The sequence below is a fragment of the Triticum aestivum genome, chromosome 2A (assembly GCF_018294505.1).
Source record: "Triticum aestivum cultivar Chinese Spring chromosome 2A, IWGSC CS RefSeq v2.1, whole genome shotgun sequence".
In the NCBI taxonomy this organism is placed as follows: Eukaryota; Viridiplantae; Streptophyta; class Magnoliopsida; order Poales; family Poaceae; genus Triticum; species Triticum aestivum.
Window position 1 is genome coordinate 122,899,995 of NC_057797.1, and position 17,684 is coordinate 122,917,678.

Sequence of the window (17,684 nt, forward strand, 5' to 3'; positions counted from 1 at the left end):
GACCTTGGACAGAGGCATCACAAAAGACCTCGTACGGCTTGGATTCATCAGGCGGAGTCAGAACTGGAGCAGTGATCAATTTCTCTTTCAAAGTGTTGAAAGCAATGTCACACTCCGGAGACCAAACGTACTTGACGTGCTTTTGAAGAAGATTTGAGAGAGGCTTCGCGATCTTAGAAAAGTTTTCAACGAATCTTCTGCAATAGCTTGCGAGACCGAGGAAGCTACGGAGTTGCTTCACGTTCTGAGGAGGTTCCCAATTCACAATTGCAGACACCTTCTCAGGATTCACGGCAATGCCCTTGGCAGAGATGATATGACCAAGATAAAGAACCTCATCGAGCCAAAATTCACACTTGGAGAACTTGGCGTAGAACTGATGTTCCTGAGCTTATCGAGAACCAAACGCAAGTGCTTGGCATGGTCTTCCTTGTTCTTGGAGAAAACCAGAATGTCGTCGAGATAGACCAAAACGAAGTCATTGGTGTAGGCATTGAAGATGAAGTTCATCATGCGAGAGAACGTCGGAGGAGCGTTGACGAGGCCAAAAGACATGACAGTGTATTCATATGAACCATAGCTTGTCCTGAAAGCCATCTTGGGAATATCTTGCTCACGGATATGAATCTGATGATAACCCATACGGAGATCAAGCTTGGAGAATACTTGGGCACCTTTGAGTTGTTCAAACAGCTCATTGATGTTGGGAAGTGGGTATTTGTTCTTGATGGTCTTCTTGTTCAATGGACGGTAATCAACACAAAGTCGGTCCGTTACATCCTTCTTCTTCACAAAAAGAACACCACAACCCCACAGAGAAGAACTAGGCTGGATGAGACCCATTTTCTCTTGAATATCGAGTTGCTTCTTCAGCTCCTTCAGCTCTTTCAGGTCCGAGCTTGTAAGGACGTCTGCACACGGTTCCGTGCCAGGCTCATGATCAATAACGAATTCAACTGGCCGGTGCGGAGCCATTCCCGGGAGCTCTTCTGGAAAGACGTCTTGATATTCGCAAACGACTGGAATTTGAGAGATGGCATCAAGTTCACCCTTCTCATTGAGAGAGAACAGACGGATTGTATTATCACGAGCAGCAAAGACAATTACATCCTCAGACGAATGAGTCAACTGAATCTGCCTGGCTGCACAATCAAGTTGAGCCTTGTGCTTAGAAAGCCAATCCATTCCGAGAATAAGATCAATATCCGAGTTACCAAGGATCATTGGAGAAGCCAAAAACTTGAAATCACCCATCGAGATAGAAATATCCGGAACTTCGTAGTTAGCAAGCAAGCATCTACCCGGAGAGACAACTGCTAATGGCTTATGCATAACTTGAGAAAACCACCCATGCTTAGATGCAAAAGGTCTCGAGATAAAACAATGCGGTGCACCAGTGTCAAAAAGAACTTTTGCAGGGACATCATTAACAGGAAGGTTACCCATGATCACATCTGACGAATCCTCTGCCTGAGCTGCATTCACCATATTGACCTTGGCGTACTTGGGGTTATGCTTGACCACAGCTATGCTTGCCGATCTGACAGGAGGAGGAGGAGGAAGACGCCTCTGGTTGAGACACTTGTTGGCATAGTGACCCTTCTGTTGGCACTTGTTGCATGTGACCTCTGAAAGCGGGCGGTGATACAGAGCATTCGATCTTGGAGCTTGAGACGAAGTCTTGTTCTGAAAGCCAGGGTTGGGTGGGTGGGAAGAACCACTGCCACCTTTGCTCTTCTGCTGATACGGCTGACGGAACGGAGGAGGAGGAAGCCAATACTTCTGCTGCTTGGCCACTTGAGTAGAGGAAGAAGGAGTAACATCTCTGACTCGCTTCTTGGAAGCATCACACCTCAACTGAGCAGCCTCTTGCTTCAGTGCCATGTTGTAGAACTCATCGTATCTCAAGGGCTCAAAGAGAACAAGAGCTAGCTGAATTTCTTCCCTGAGACCACCTCTGAACTGATATATCATGCTCTTCTCATCAGGGACGTCCTGCTTGGCAAAGCGGGCGAGCTTCTGAAACAACTTGTTGTAGTCATAGACAGACAAAGAGCCTTGCTTCAGGTTGCGGAATTCCTCACGCTTGCTTTCAACCACACTCTGAGGGATATGATGAGCTCAGAAATCTTGACGGAATTCATCCCAAGTGATAACACGTCCACCTCTGGAGTCCTTGTATTGCTGGAACCAATCTGCAGCTTGATCTTTGAGTTGGAAGGAAGCGAACTTGACAAAGTCCTCAGGCCTGACGTTACTGCACTCGAAATGCTTGCACAGATCCACTAGCCAATCGTCAGCATCGGTTGCCTCAACACAATTGCTGAAAGTCTTTGGCCCGTTAGCAAGGAACTGGTTGAGTGTAGCAAAGTGATTCTGATTGTTGCCTTGATTCCCTTGGTTGCCTTGATTGCGCTCTTGAAGAATTTGCATGATCAACTGAGTGTTTGCATTGGTTGCGGCCATCACGGCTTGCCATGCCTCCGGAGGAGGTGGAGGTGGTGGCGGATCAGGATTCGGAGTCATGCGCGTTGGAGGAGCCATCCTAAAGAGGTTGACCACCATTAGCACATTGATAGACAAATATTGAGGCTAAATCCAACGGAGTGAAAATTGCAACATATAGTCTTCTCATCCGAACAAAATGAATGAATGCATTCCTCTTGAAATGGTCACCTATCCATAAATTGAGAAGCCACGTAGAATTAAGGTAGAGAAATAAATCAACAAGGTACGGATCAAGAACGAATAATCGGTAAGAAATCCCAATCTCAAACCAATATCCATGGAAGAAGAACTAGAGCTACAAGAATTCCCACCTATGAAACTCCTGAACCTTTCCGGTTATGCAATCAGGTGTTGGGGATACAGGGGAAGCATAATATCTCACCCAAACTAGCAAATCCTACATCCAGCTGTATCCATCCTTCAACACATATCCAAGAAACCTTCGGAAACCATCTACCTCAACCTTCGAAAAGCATCCGTTATACAAGTTATGGCGATACTCCTGAACTCCCGCCCCAATACTGGGTGGCGTCGAGGTTATCTCACCAACGAACTGCATAAAAGAGAATTTTGATGTCGGCGTACTAAACTCAGGTATTCCAGAACTGCAACAATAAAATTATGATGACAACACCTCAGAGCTCAACTCCCTGGGACACTTCCACTAAACCCCTGACAGGAGGCACCAAGACAATGTTCTCATCATAAAACCATCGGAACGATTCCAAGATACCCGCGTGATCCTAAATTTTTTTTAGTGAAATTTGAGAAGAGAAGAGTCAAAACTCTACGTCAGGATGCCTTACCAGAGCGATGAGGAGACTAGGAAGTAAAAAGAATTCCTAAACTCTCCAATATATAATTCCTAAATGACTCAAAACATTTTTTCTAGACACAACTCGGCCGCTAAAAACGATCAAGCAATGGGGCTCCTAAGGTCGGGGAAGGCTCTGATTACCAACTTGTAACACCCTCGATGTGACTATAAATTGGGAAAGTTATATCTGGGGTGTTACAACAACCCTGGCAGAAAATAGCTCCAGACAAGAACAAGAGATTTTTGCATGATACGGTGGTCAAAACCTCCTGGAGATTATATAATGAATTTGTACCGACCAAAATACGTAATGTGCAAGAAAATGGAGTCCGGAGAGCACACGAGGTGCCCACGAGGTAGGGGGCGCGCCCAGTAGGGTAGGGCGCGCCCTCCACCCTCGTGCCCTTCCCGGACTGCTTCTTATCTTTCTATTTTTCAAAATATTCCAAAATGGAGAAATATTGCCTTAAAAACTGTTTTGGAGTCGGTTTACTTACGGTACCACATACCTATTCCTTTTCGGAGTCTGAAACGTTCCGGAAAGTGTCCCTTATGTATCCCTCCGGGGTTACGGTTTCAATAACATTGGTTTCAACATTTATGGAATTACCTGAGATATAATGTTTGATTCTTTGACCGTTCACCACCTTTGGATTTGTGCCTTCGAAGTTGTTGATTTTTATGGCACCGGAACGACAGTCCTCCTCGATAACGTAAGGACCTTCCCATTTAGAGAGAAGTTTTCCTGCAAAAAATCTTAAACGAGAGTTGTATAGCAATACATAATCACCTACATTAAACTCGCGCTTTTGTATCCTTTTATCATGCCATCTTTTAACTTTTTCTTTAAACAACTTGGCATTTTCGTAGGCTTGGGTTCTCCATTCATCGAGTGAGCTAATATCAAATAACCTCTTCTCACCGGCAGGTTTAAAATCATAGCCGAGCTCTTTAATAGCCCAATATGCCTTGTGTTCTAGTTCGAGAGGTAAGTGACATGCTTGTTGGAAATATGCCCTAGAGGCAATAATAAATTGGTTATTATTATATTTCCTTGTTCATGATAATCGTTTATTATCCATGCTAGAATTATATTGATAGGAAACTCAGATACATGTGTGGATACATAGACAACACCATGTCCCTAGTAAGCCTCTAGTTGACTAGCTCGTTGATCAATAGGTGGTTACGGTTTCCTGACCATGGACATTGGATGTCGTTGATAACGGGATCACATCATTGGGAGAATGATGTGATGGACAAGACCCAATCCTAAGACTAGCACAAAGATCGTGTAGTTCGTATGCTAAAGCTTTTCTAATGTCAAGTATCATTTCCTTAGACCATGAGATTGTGCAACTCCCGGATACCGTAGGAATACTTTGGGTGTGCCAAACGTCACAACATAACTGGGTGGCTATAAAGGTACACTACAGGTATCTCCAAAAGTGTCTGTTGGGTTGGCACGAATCGAGACTGGGATTTGTCACTCCGTGTGACAGAGAGGTATCTCTGGGCCCACTCGGTAGGACATCATCATAATGTGCACAATGTGATCAAGGAGTTGATCACGGGATGATGTGTTACGGAACGAGTAAATAGACTTGCCGGTAACAAGATTGAACAAGGTATCGGGATACCGACGGTCGAATCTCGGGCAAGTACAATACCGATAGACAAAGGAAATTGTATACGGGATTGATCGAATCCTCGACGTCGTGGTTCATCCGATGAGATCATCGTGGAACATGTGGGAACCAACATGGGTATCCAGATCCCGCTGTTGGTTATTGACCGGAGAACGTCTCGGTCATGTCTGCATGGTTCCCGAACCCGTAGGGTCTACACACTTAAGGTTTGATGACGCTAGGGTTATAGGGAATAGTTATATGTGGTTACTGAATGTTGTTCTGAGTCCCGGATGAGATCCCGGACGTCACGAGGAGTTCCGGAATGGTCCGGAGGTAAAGATTTATATATGTGAAGTCCTATTTTGGTCACCGGAAAAGTTTCGGGGTTTATCGGTAACGTACCGGGACCACCGGGAGGGTCCCGGGGGTCCACCAAGTGGGGCCACAAGCCCCGGAGGGCTGCATGGGCCAAGTGTGGGAGGGGACCAGCCCCAGGTGGGCTGGTGCGCCCCCCCACAAGGGCCCAAGGCGCCTTAGGGGAGGAGGGGGGCAAACCCTAAGGGCAGATGGGCCTTAGGGCCCATGCCTGGTGCGCCTCCCTCTCCCCCTCCCCTAGCCGCCACCCAGATGGGATCTGGGCTGGCCGCCGCCCCGAGGGTGGAACCCTAGGTGGGGCGCAGTCCCCTCCCTCTCCCCTATATATAGTTGAGGTCTTTGGGGCTGCCAATAAACGAGTTTCTGACCTCTCCCTGGCGCAGCCCTACCTCTCTTTCTCCTCGTATCTCGCGGTGCTTGGCGAAGCCCTGCTGGATCACCATGCTCCTCCACCACCACCACGCCGTTGTGCTGCTGCTGGATGGAGTCTTCCTCAACCTCTCCCTCTCTCCTTGCTGGATCAAGGCATGGGAGACGTCACCGGGCTGTACGTGTGTTGAACGCGGAGGTGCCGTCCGTTCGGCACTAGGATCTCCGGTGATTTGGATCACGACGAGTACGACTCCTTCAACCCGTTCTCTTGAACGCTTCTGCATAGCAATCTACAAGGGTATGTAGATTCACTCTCCTTCCCCTCGTTGCTGGTTTCTTCATAGATAGATCTTGGTGACACGTAAGAAAATTTTGAATTTCTGCTACGTTCCCCAACAGTGGCATCATGAGCTAGGTCTATTGCGTAGATTCTATGCACGAGTAGAACACAAAGTAGTTGTGGGCATTGATTTTGTTCAACATGCTTACCGTTACTAGTCCAATCTTGTTTCGATGGTATTGTGGGATGAAGCGGCCCGGACCGACCTTACACATACTCTTACGTGAGACTGATTCCACCGACTGACATGCACTAGTTGCATAAGGTGGCTAGCGGGTGTCTGTCTCTCCCACTTTAGTCGGAACGGATTCGATGAAAAGGGTCCTTATGAAGGGTAAATAGCAATTGGCATATCACGTTGTGGTTTTGCGTAGGTAAGAAACGTTCTTGCTAGAAACCCATAGCAGCCACGTAAAACATGCAAACAACAATTAGAGGACGTCTAACTTGTTTTTGCAGGGTATGCTATGTGATGTGATATGGCCAAGAAGAATGTGATGAATGATATGTGATGTATGAGATTGATCATGTTCTTGTAATAGGAATCGTGACTTGCATGTCGATGAGTATGACAACCGGCAGGAGCCATAGGAGTTGTCTTAATTTATTTATGACCTGCGTGTCAACATAAACGTCATGTAATTACTTTACTTTATTGCTAACCGGTAGCCATAGAGGTAGAAGTAATAGTTGGAGAGACAACTTCATGAAGACACGATGATGGAGATCATGCTGTCATGCCGGTGACGATGATGATCATGGAGCCCCGAAGATGGAGATCAAAAGGAGCAAAGTGATGATGGCCATATCATGTCACTATTTTGATTGCATGTGATGTTTATCATGATTTTGCATCTTGTTTACTTAGAACGACGGTAGTAAATAAGATGATCCCTCATAATAATTTCAAGAAAGTGTTCCCCCTAACTGTGCACCGTTGCGACAGTTCGTTGTTTCGAAGCACCACGTGATGATCGGGTGTGATAGATTCTAACATTCACATACAACGGGTGTAAGACAGATTTACACACGCGAAACACTTAGGTTGACTTAACGAGCCTAGCATGTACAGACATGGCCTCGGAACACAAGAGACCGAAAGGTCGAGCATGAGTCGTATGGTAGATACGATCAACATGAAGATGTTCACCGATGATGACTAGTCCGTCTCATGTGATGATCGGACACGGCCTAGTTGACTCGGATCATGTAATCACTTAGATGACTAGAGGGATGTCTATCTGAGTGGGAGTTCATAAGATGAACTTAATTATCCTGAACATAGTCAAAAGGTCTTCGCAAATTATGTCGAGGCTCGCGCTTTAGTTCGACTGTTTAGATATGTTACTAGAGAAAATTTAGTTGAAAGTTGATAGTAGCAATTATGCGGACTAGGTCCGTAAACTGAGGATTGTCCTCATTGCTTCATAGAAGGCTTATGTCCTTAATGCACCGCTCAGTGTGCTGAACCTCGAACGTCGTCTGTGGATGTTGCGAACATCTGACATACACATTTTTTATAACTACGTGATAGTTCAGTTAAACGGTTTAGAGTTGAGGCACCGAAGACGTTTTTGAAACATCGCGAAACATATGAGATGTTTCGAGGGCTGAAATTGGGATTTCAGGCTCGTGCCCACGTCAAGAGGTATGAGACCTCCGATGATTTTCTTAGCCTGCAAACTAAGGAGAAAAGCTCAATTGTTGAGCTTGTGCTCAGATTGTCTGAGTACAACAATCATTTGAATCGAGTGGGAGTTGATCTTCCAGATGAGATAGTGATGTTTCTCCGAAGTCATTACCACCAAGCTGCTAGAGCTTCGTGATGAACTATAATATATCAGGGACATATATGATGATCCTTGAGATATTCGCGATGTTTGACACCACAAAAGTAGAAATCAAGAAGGAGCATCAATTGTTGATGGTTGGTGAAACCACTAGTTTCAAGAAGGGCAAGGGCAAAAAGGGATACTTCATGAAACGGCAATTCAGCTACTGCTCTAGTGAAGAAACCCAAGGTTGAACCCACACCCGAGACTAAGTGCTTCTGTAATAAGGGGAACATCCACTGGAGCAGAATTACCCTAGATACTTGGTAGATGAGAAGGCTGGCAAGGTCGATAGAAGTAAATTGGATATACATTGTGTTAATGTGTACTTTACTAGTACTCCTAGTAGCACCAGGGTATTAGATACCGGTTCGGTTACTAAGTGTTAGTAACTCAAAATAAAAGCTACAGAATAAATGGAGACTAGCTAAAAGGTGAGATGACGATATGTGTTGGAAGTATTTCCAAGGTTGATCAAATATCGTACGCTCCCTCTACCATCAAGATTGGTGTTTGCGTTGAGCATAGACATGATTGGATTATGTCTATCGCAATACGGTTATTCATTTAAGGAGAATAATGGTTACTCTATTTATTTGAATGATACCTTCAATGGTCTTGGACCTAAAATGAATGGTTTATTGAATCTCGATCGTAGTGATACACATGTTCATGCCAAAAGATATAAGATAGTAATGATAGTACCACCTACTTGTGGCACTGCCACGTAAGTCATATCGGTATAAAACGCATGAAGAAGCTCCAGGTTGATGGATCTTTGGGCTCACTCGTTTTTGAAAAGTTTGAGACATGCGAACCATGTCTATTGGTGTATATGCATGAAGAAACTCCATGCAAATGGACCATTTGGAGTCACTTGATTTTGAATCACTTGAGACATGCAAATCATACCACATGGGCAAGATGACTGAAACCCTCGTTTTCAGTAAAATGGAACTAGAAAGCAACTTGTTGGAAGTAATACATTTTGATGTGTGCAGTCCAATGAGTGCTGAGGCATGTGGTGGATATCGTTATGTTCTTACTTCACAGATGATTTGAGTAGATGTTGAGTATATTTACTTGATGAATCATGAGTCTGAATTATTGAAAGGTTCAAGTAATTTCAGGGTGAAGTTGAAAGATCGTCGTGACAAGAGGATAAAAGATCTATGATATGGTCATAGAGATGAATATCTGAATTACGAGTTTGGCATAGAATTAAGACATTGTGGAAATTGTTTCACAACTAATACAGCCTGGAACACCATAGCGTGATGGTGTGTTCGAACATCATAACTGCACCCTATTGGATATGATGCATACCATGATGTATCTTATCGAATTACCACGATAGTTTATGGGTTAGGCATTAGAGACAACCACATTCACTTTAAATAGGGCACCACGTAATTCCGATGAGATGACACCATATGAACTATGGTTTAGAGAAACCTAAGCTGTCATTTCTTAAATTTTGGGGCTGCGACACTTATGTGAAAAAGTTTCAGGCTGATAAGCTCGAACCCAAAGCGGATAAATGCATCTTCATAGGACACCCAAAACAGTTGGGTATACCTCCTGTCTCAGATTCAAAAGCAATAAGGGATTGTTTCTAGAATCGGGTCCTTTCTCGAGGAAAAGTTTCTCTCGAAAGAATTGAGTGGGAGGATGGTGGAGACTTGATGAGGTTATTGAACCTTCACTTCAACTAGTGTGTAGCAGGGCACAGGAAGTTGTTCCTGTGGCACCTACACCAATTGAAGCTTATGATAGTGATCATGAAACTTCAGATCAAGTCACTACCAAACCTCGTGGGATGACAAGGATGCATACTACTTCAGAGTGGTACGTAATCCTGTCTTGGAAGTCATGTTGCTAGACAACAATGAACCTACGAGCTATGGACAAGCGATGGTGGGCCCGGATTCCGATAAATGGCTCGAGGCCATAAAATCCGAGAGAGGATCCATGTATGAAAACAAAGTGTAGACTTTGGCAGAACGGCTCGGTGGTCGTAAGGCTATTGAGTACAGATGGATTTTAAAAGGAAGACGGACAATGATGGTAAGTATCACCATTAAGAAACCTCGACTTGTCGTTAAGATTTTTTCTGACAAGTTCAAGGAGTTGACTATGATGAGACTTTCTCACTCGTAGCGATGCTAAGAGTTTGTTGGAATTATATTAGCGATTACTGCATTATTTATGAAATCTTGCAGATAGGATGTCAAACATTGTTTCCTCGACGATTTTTTGAGGAAAGGTTGTATGTGATACAACCGGAAGATTTTGTCAATCCTGAAAGATGCTAACAAGTATGCAAAGCTCCAGCAATCCTTCTAAGGACTGGAGTAAGCATCTCGGAGTTGGAATGTGTGCTTTGATGAGATGATCAAAGATTTTGGGTGTATACAAAGTTTATGAGAAACTTGTATTTCCAAAGAAGTGAGTGGGAGCACTATAGAATTTCTGATGAGTATATGTTGTTGACATATTGTGGATCAGAAATGATGTAGAATTTCTGAAAAGCATATAGGGTTATTTGGAAAGTGTTTTTCAATGGAAAGCCTGGATTAAGCTACTTGAACATTGAGCATCAAGATCTATAAGGATAGATCAAAACGCTTAATGGTACTTTCAAATGAGCACATACCTTGACATGATCTTGAAGGTGTTCAAGATGGATCAGTCAAAGAAGGAGTTCTTGCCTGAGTTGTAAGGTATGAAGTTAAGACTTAAAGCTCAACCACGGCAGAAGAAAGAGAAAGGATGAATGTCGTCCCCTATGCTTTTGTCATAGGCTCTATACGGTATGCCATGCTGAGTACCGCACTTGATGTGTGCCTTGCCACATGTCTGGCAAGAGGGTACAAAGGTGATCCAGGAGTGGATCACTAGATAGCGGTCAAAATTGTCCTTGGAGTAATAAGGACATGTTTCTCGATTATGGAGGTGATAAAGAGTTCGGCGTAAAGGGTTACATCGATGCAAGCTTTAACACCTATCCGAATGACTCTGAGTAGCAAACCGGATATGTATAGTGGAGCAACCATTTGGAATAGCTCCAAATGGAGCGTGGAAGCTGCATTTATAATATGACCTAGAGATTTGCGAACTACATATGGATCTGAATGTTGCAGACCCATTGACTAAAACCTCTCTCACAAGCAAATCATGATCAAACCCAGAACTCATTGAGTCTTAATCACACGATGATGTGAACTAGTTTAGTGACACTAGTAAACTCTTTGGATGATGGTCACATGGCGATGTGACCTGTGAGTGTTAATCACATGGCGATGTGAACTAGATTATTGACTCTAGTGCAAGTGGGAGACTCTTGGAAATATGCCCTAGAGGAAATAATAAATTGGTTATTATTATATTTCCTTGTTCATGATAATCGTTTATTATCCATGCTAGAATTGTATTGATAGGAAACTCAGATACAGGTGTGGATACATAGACAACACCATGTCCCTAGTAAGCCTCTAGTTGACTAGCTCGTTGATCAATAGATGGTTACGGTTTCCTGACCATGGACATTGGATGTCGTTGATAACGGGATCACATCATTGGGAGAATGATGTGACGGACAAGACCCAATCCTAAGCCTAGCACAAAGATCGTGTAGTTCGTATGCTAAAGCTTTTCTAATGTCAAGTATCATTTCCTTAGACCATGAGACTGTGCAACTCCCGGATACCGTAGGAATACTTTGGGTGTGCCAAACGTCACAACGTAACTGGGTGGCTATAAAGGTACACTACAGGTATCTCCGAAAGTGTCTGTTGGGTTGGCACGAATCGAGACTGGGATTTGTCACTCCGTGTGACGGAGAGGTATCTCTGGGCCCACTCGGTAGGACATCATCATAATGTGCACAATGTGATCAAGGAGTTGATCACGGGATGTTACGGAACGAGTAAAGAGACTTGCCGGTAACGAGATTGAACAAGGTATTGGGATACCAACGATCGAATCTCGGGCAAGTACAATACCGATAGACAAAGGGAATTGTATACGGGATTGATCGAATCCTTGACATCGTGGTTCATCCGATGAGATCATCGTGGAACATGTGGGAACCAACATGGGTATCCAGATCCCGCTGTTGGTTATTGACCGGAGAACATCTCGGTCATGTCTGCATGGTTCCCGAACCCGTAGGGTCTACACACTTAAGGTTCAATGACGCTAGGGTTATAGGGAATAGATATATGTGGTTACCGAATGTTGTTCGGAGTCCCGGATGAGATCCTGGACGTCAGAGGAGTTCTGGAATGGTGTGGAGGTAAAGATTTATATATGGGAAATCCTATTTTGGTCACCGGAAAAGTTTCGGGGTTTATCGGTAACGTACCGGGACCATCGGGAGGGTCCTGGGGGTCCACCAAGTGGGACCACAAGCCCCGGAGGGCTTCATGGACCAAGTGTGGGAGGGGACCAGCCCCAGGTGGGCTGGTGCGCCCCCCCCACAAGGGCCCAAGGCGCCTAAGGGGGAGGGGGGCAAACCCTAAGGGCAGATGGGCCTTAGGGCCCATGCCTGGTGCGCCTCCCTCTCCCCCTCCCCTAGCCGCCACCCAGATGGGATCTGGGCTGGCCGCCGCCCCTAGGGTGGAACCCTAGGTGGGGTGCAGCCCCCTCCCTCTCCCCTATATATAGTTGAGGTCTTTGGGGCTGCCAATAAACGAGTTTCTGACCTCTCCCTGGCGCAGCCCTACCTCTCTTTCTCCTCGTATCTCACGGTGCTTGGCGAAGCCCTGCTGGATCACCATGCTCCTCCACCACCACCACGCGGTTGTGCTGCTACTGGATGGAGTCTTCCTCAACCTCTCCCTCTCTCCTTGCTGGATCAAGGCATGGGAGACGTCACCGGGTTGTACGTGTGTTGAACGCGGAGGTGCCGTCCGTTCGGCACTAGGATCTCCGGTGATTTGCATCACGACGAGTACGACTCCTTCAACCTGTTCTCTTGAACGCTTCCGCATAGCGATCTACAAGGGTATGTAGATGCACTCTCCTTACCCTCGTTGCTGGTTTCTCCATAGATAGATCTTGGTGACACGTAGGAAAATTTTGAATTTCTGCTACGTTCCCCAACAATGCTTTTCCATGAACCATTTTATACGGAGACATACCCATAGGATTTTTATATGCACTTCTATAGGCCCATAATGCATCATCAAGTTTCTTGGACCAATTCTTTCTAGATCTATTAACAGTCTTTTGCAAAATTAATTTGATCTCTCTATTACTCAATTCTACTTGACCACTAGACTGAGGGTGATAAGGGGATGCAATTCTATGATTAACATCATACTTAGCAAGCATTTTACGGAAAGCACCATGAATAAAATGTGAACCACCATCAGTCATTAAATATCTAGGGACTCCAAATCTTGGAAAAATAACTTCTTTAAGCATTTTAATAGAAGTGTTATGATCAGCACTACTAGTTGGAATAGCTTCTACCCACTTAGTAACGTAATCAACGGCAACTAAAATATGTGTATATCCATTAGAGGAAGGAAAGGGTCCCATATAGTCAAAGCCCCAAACATCAAATGGTTCAATAACGAGTGAATAGTTCATTTGCATTTCTTGACGTCTACTAATATTACCAATTCTTTGACATTCATCATCTATACCACTATATAGTACACATTTTTTTGAACTTGGAAGTGCCACTGCAGCATCCCACCAAATTCCCACTGGATAGATCCTAGACGTTCATTTGCAAGTTAGGATTGCTATCCACCACTCATCACAACGCGCTACTCAACAGATCGGATGGTTGAAAATCATTGGATTCGCCACCATGCCTTCCCGCCTGCGAACTTCTCTCTTGAAGCCGCTGGACACTTCTGGAGAGGTACATCACGTCAACAATAAAGTTCCACTATCTGCGATTAGTAGTACCTGTGAATTGGGCTTGTGAGCTAAGAGACCGACATGGTCATACACCTCCCAAGATCTTGTGTGAATGGAGACATTATGGCCTACGGTACAACCAATGTACATGGCGACATTACCTACAACAATAGCTTTGTAAATAAATTACTCCTACGATAGCTCCCTCAAAGAAAAATAACTAATATGTTTGTTGTAGAGACATGACATTTTGGGTGTTCAAAAAAGAAAGAGACATGACATTTTGTTGTTTTCAAACTGAAAACATGACTATTTAATCATTTCGATTTGTTTTCGTGCGAATATTAGCATACATAGATTACGAAAATATGAGATTAATAAAATGATATCAACTACCATGGATTTGACAGTTTGTCTATGGACCAAATTATCCATCAATCGAATCCTTGGACGTGTAACAATTTTTCAAAAAAAAGTGTTCATTGCCCCTACATCACAAAAGGAATATAGACTCACACTTACCCCAACTTGATTACAAATATGAGTGAATGATAAAATATTATTTGTAATACAAGTATTAAATAAATTTGATTGTTCGTCTCACACCGAACAAGAGAAAATGTTCATTATGTGGAAGTTCTCATTTTTGCGTTCATGTCAGCTTCTTATTTACTTAAGAATTGTAACGTGCATCGCACGTGCAATTTACTAGTCACAAGATAAGACAAACTTACGGGCATCTTTGAAGAGAGTAGGCCAATAAAAACCAGATTGCAATACCTTATGTGCAGTTCTATCTCCAGCATGGTGTCCTCCATAAGCTTCAGAGTGACACTTGCGTAGGATCTGTTCCTGTTCATGCTCAGGTACACAACGTCTAATAACACCATCGACTCCTTCTTTATAAAGATGTGGGTCATCCCAAAAGTAATGCCTCAAATCATAGAAGAACTTTTTCTTTTGTTGATATGTGAAACTAGGTGGTATGAACTTAGCAACAATGTAATTAGCATAATCAGCATACCAAGGAGCAGTATGAGAAGCATTTATAACATTTAGTTTCTCATCAGGAAAGCTATCATCAATAGGTAGTGGGTCATCAAGCACATTTTCTAACCTAGACAAGTTGTCTACAACGGGGTTCTCAGCTCCCTTTCTATCAACAATATGTAAGTCAAATTCTTGTAGCAAGAGAACCCATCTAATAAGTCTAGGTTTAGCATCTTTCTTTTCCATAGATATTTAATAGCAGCATGACCAGTATGAATAGTTACTTTAGAATCAACAATATAAGGTATGAACTTATCACAAGCAAATACAACTTCTAAAAATTCTTCTTCACTAGTAGCATAATTTCTTTGGGCATTGTCTAGGGTTTTACTAGCATATTGAATAACTTTTAATTTCTTATCATCTCTTTGCCCTAGAACAACACCTACAGCATAATCACTAGCATCACACATAATTTCAAAGGGTAAATTCCAATCAGGTGGTTGAACAATAGGTGCAGAGATCAATGCTTTCTTAAGTATTTCAAATGCTTCTACACAATCATCATCAAAGACAAATGGTATATCTTTTTGTAATAAATTAGTCAGAGGCCGAGAAATTCTTGAGAAGTCCTTAATGAACCTCCTATAAAATCCGGCGTGGCCAAGGAAACTTCTTATACCTTTGATGTCCTTGGGACATGGCATCTTCTCAATAGCATCAACCTTGGCTTTATCAACCTCAATACCTCTTTCAGAAACTTTATGCCCCAAGAAAATACCTTCATTAACCATAAAGTGGCACTTTTCCCAATTCAAGACAAGATTAGTTTCTTCACATCTCTGCAAAACTCGATCAAGGTTCCTCAAGCAATCATCAAAAGAAGATCCATAGAGGGAGAAATCGTCCATGAAAACCTCACAAATCTTTTCACAAAAGTCAGAGAATATAGCCATCATGCATATTTGAAAGGTAGCAGGTGCATTACATAGACCAAAAGGCATACGTCTATAAGCAAAAGTACCAAAAGGGCAAGTAAAAGTAGTCTTTGATTGATCATAGGCTGACACGGGTATTTGAGAGAAACCAGAATAACCATCTAGAAAGCAAAAATGTGTATGTTTGGATAATCTTTCTAGCATTTGATCGATAAAAGGTAAAGGGTAATGATCCTTTTTAGTGGCCTTATTTAATTTGCGGAAATCAGTTACCATCGTATAACCTGTAATAATTCTTTGAGGAATCAATTCATCTTTATCATTAGGAAAGACAGTAATACCTCCCTTCTTAGGGACACAATGGACAGGACTTACCCACTGACTATCAGCAACGGGATAGATTATACCTGCCTCAAGGAGCTTTAGTATTTCCTTTCTTACCACTTCTTTCATTTTAGGATTCAGCTGTCGTTGATGATCATGAACTGGTTTAGCATCTTCTTCCAAATTTATTTTATGTTGACATAGAGTGGGATTAATGCCCTTAAGATCATCAAGAGTATTCCCAATAGCAGCACGGTGCTTCTTCAGAGTTTTCAATAATCTCTCTTCCTCATGCTCTGAAAGGTTAGCACTAATAATAACAGGATATATATTTTTCTCATCAAGATAAGCATCTTTAAGAGTATCAGGCAACGGTTTAAGCTCAAACACGGGATCACCCTTGGGTGGAGGAGGATCCCCTAGAATTTCAACAGGCAAATTGTGTTTCAGAATAAGTTCCTGTTTAAAGAATACTTCATCTATTTCCCTTCTTTCATTCATAAACATATCATTTTCATGGTCTAGCAAATATTATTCTAAAGGATCACTAGGAGGTACGGCAATAGAAGCAAGACCAATAATTTCATCCTTACTAGGTAATTCTTCTTCACGGTGTTGTCTACTAAATTTAGAGAAATTAAATTCATGAGACATATCATCTAAACCGATAGTAACAACATCCCTTTTGCAATCTATGGTAGCATTAACAGTGTTCAAGAAGGGTCTACCAAATATAATGGGACAAAAGCTATCTTGTGGGGAACCAAGAACAAGAAAATCAGCAGGATATTTAGTTTTCCCACACAAGACTTCAACATCTCTAACAATTCCCATTGGTGAAATAGTATCTCTATTGGCAAGTTTAATTGTGACATCAATATCTTCTAACTCAACAGGTGCAATATCATGCATGATTTATCTATATAGGCTAATAGGTATTGCACTAGCACTGGCACCCATATCACATAAGCCATGATAAGAATGATCTCCTATTTTAACAGAAATAACATGCATGCCTACCACAGGTCTAGGTTTATCTTTAGCACAAGGTTTAGCAATTCTAGCAGTTTCATCACAGAAATAAATAACATGCCCATCAATATTATCAGACAAGAGATCTTTAACAATAGCAGTATTAGGTATCAACTTTAATTTGCTCAGGAGGTGCATAAGTTTTAATATTGCTTCTACGAACCACAATTGAAGCTTTAGCATGATCCTTTATCCTGATAGGGAAAGGTGGTTTCTCAACATAGGAAGTAGGAACAATAGGATCATTATAAGTGATAGTCTTTTCTTCAACTTTAATAGCTGCAACTACTTTTACTTCTATGGGAGGGTGATATTTAAACCACTTCTCCTTGGGGAGATCAACATAAGTAGCAAAAGATTCACATAAATAAGCTACTATCTCAGAGTCAAGTCCATATTTAGTGCTAAATTTACGGAAAGCATCGGTATCCATAAAAGATTTAACACAATCAAACCTAGGTGTCATACCCGACTCCTTACCTTTGTCGAGGTCCCAATCTTCAGAGTTGCGTTTAATTATTTCCAATAAATCCCATTTGAATAAAATAGTCTTCATCATAAAAGAGCTAGCACAAGAAGTATCAAGCATGGTGCGATTGCTATCCGAAAGCCGAGCATAAATTTTTTGAATAATCATTTCTCTTGAGA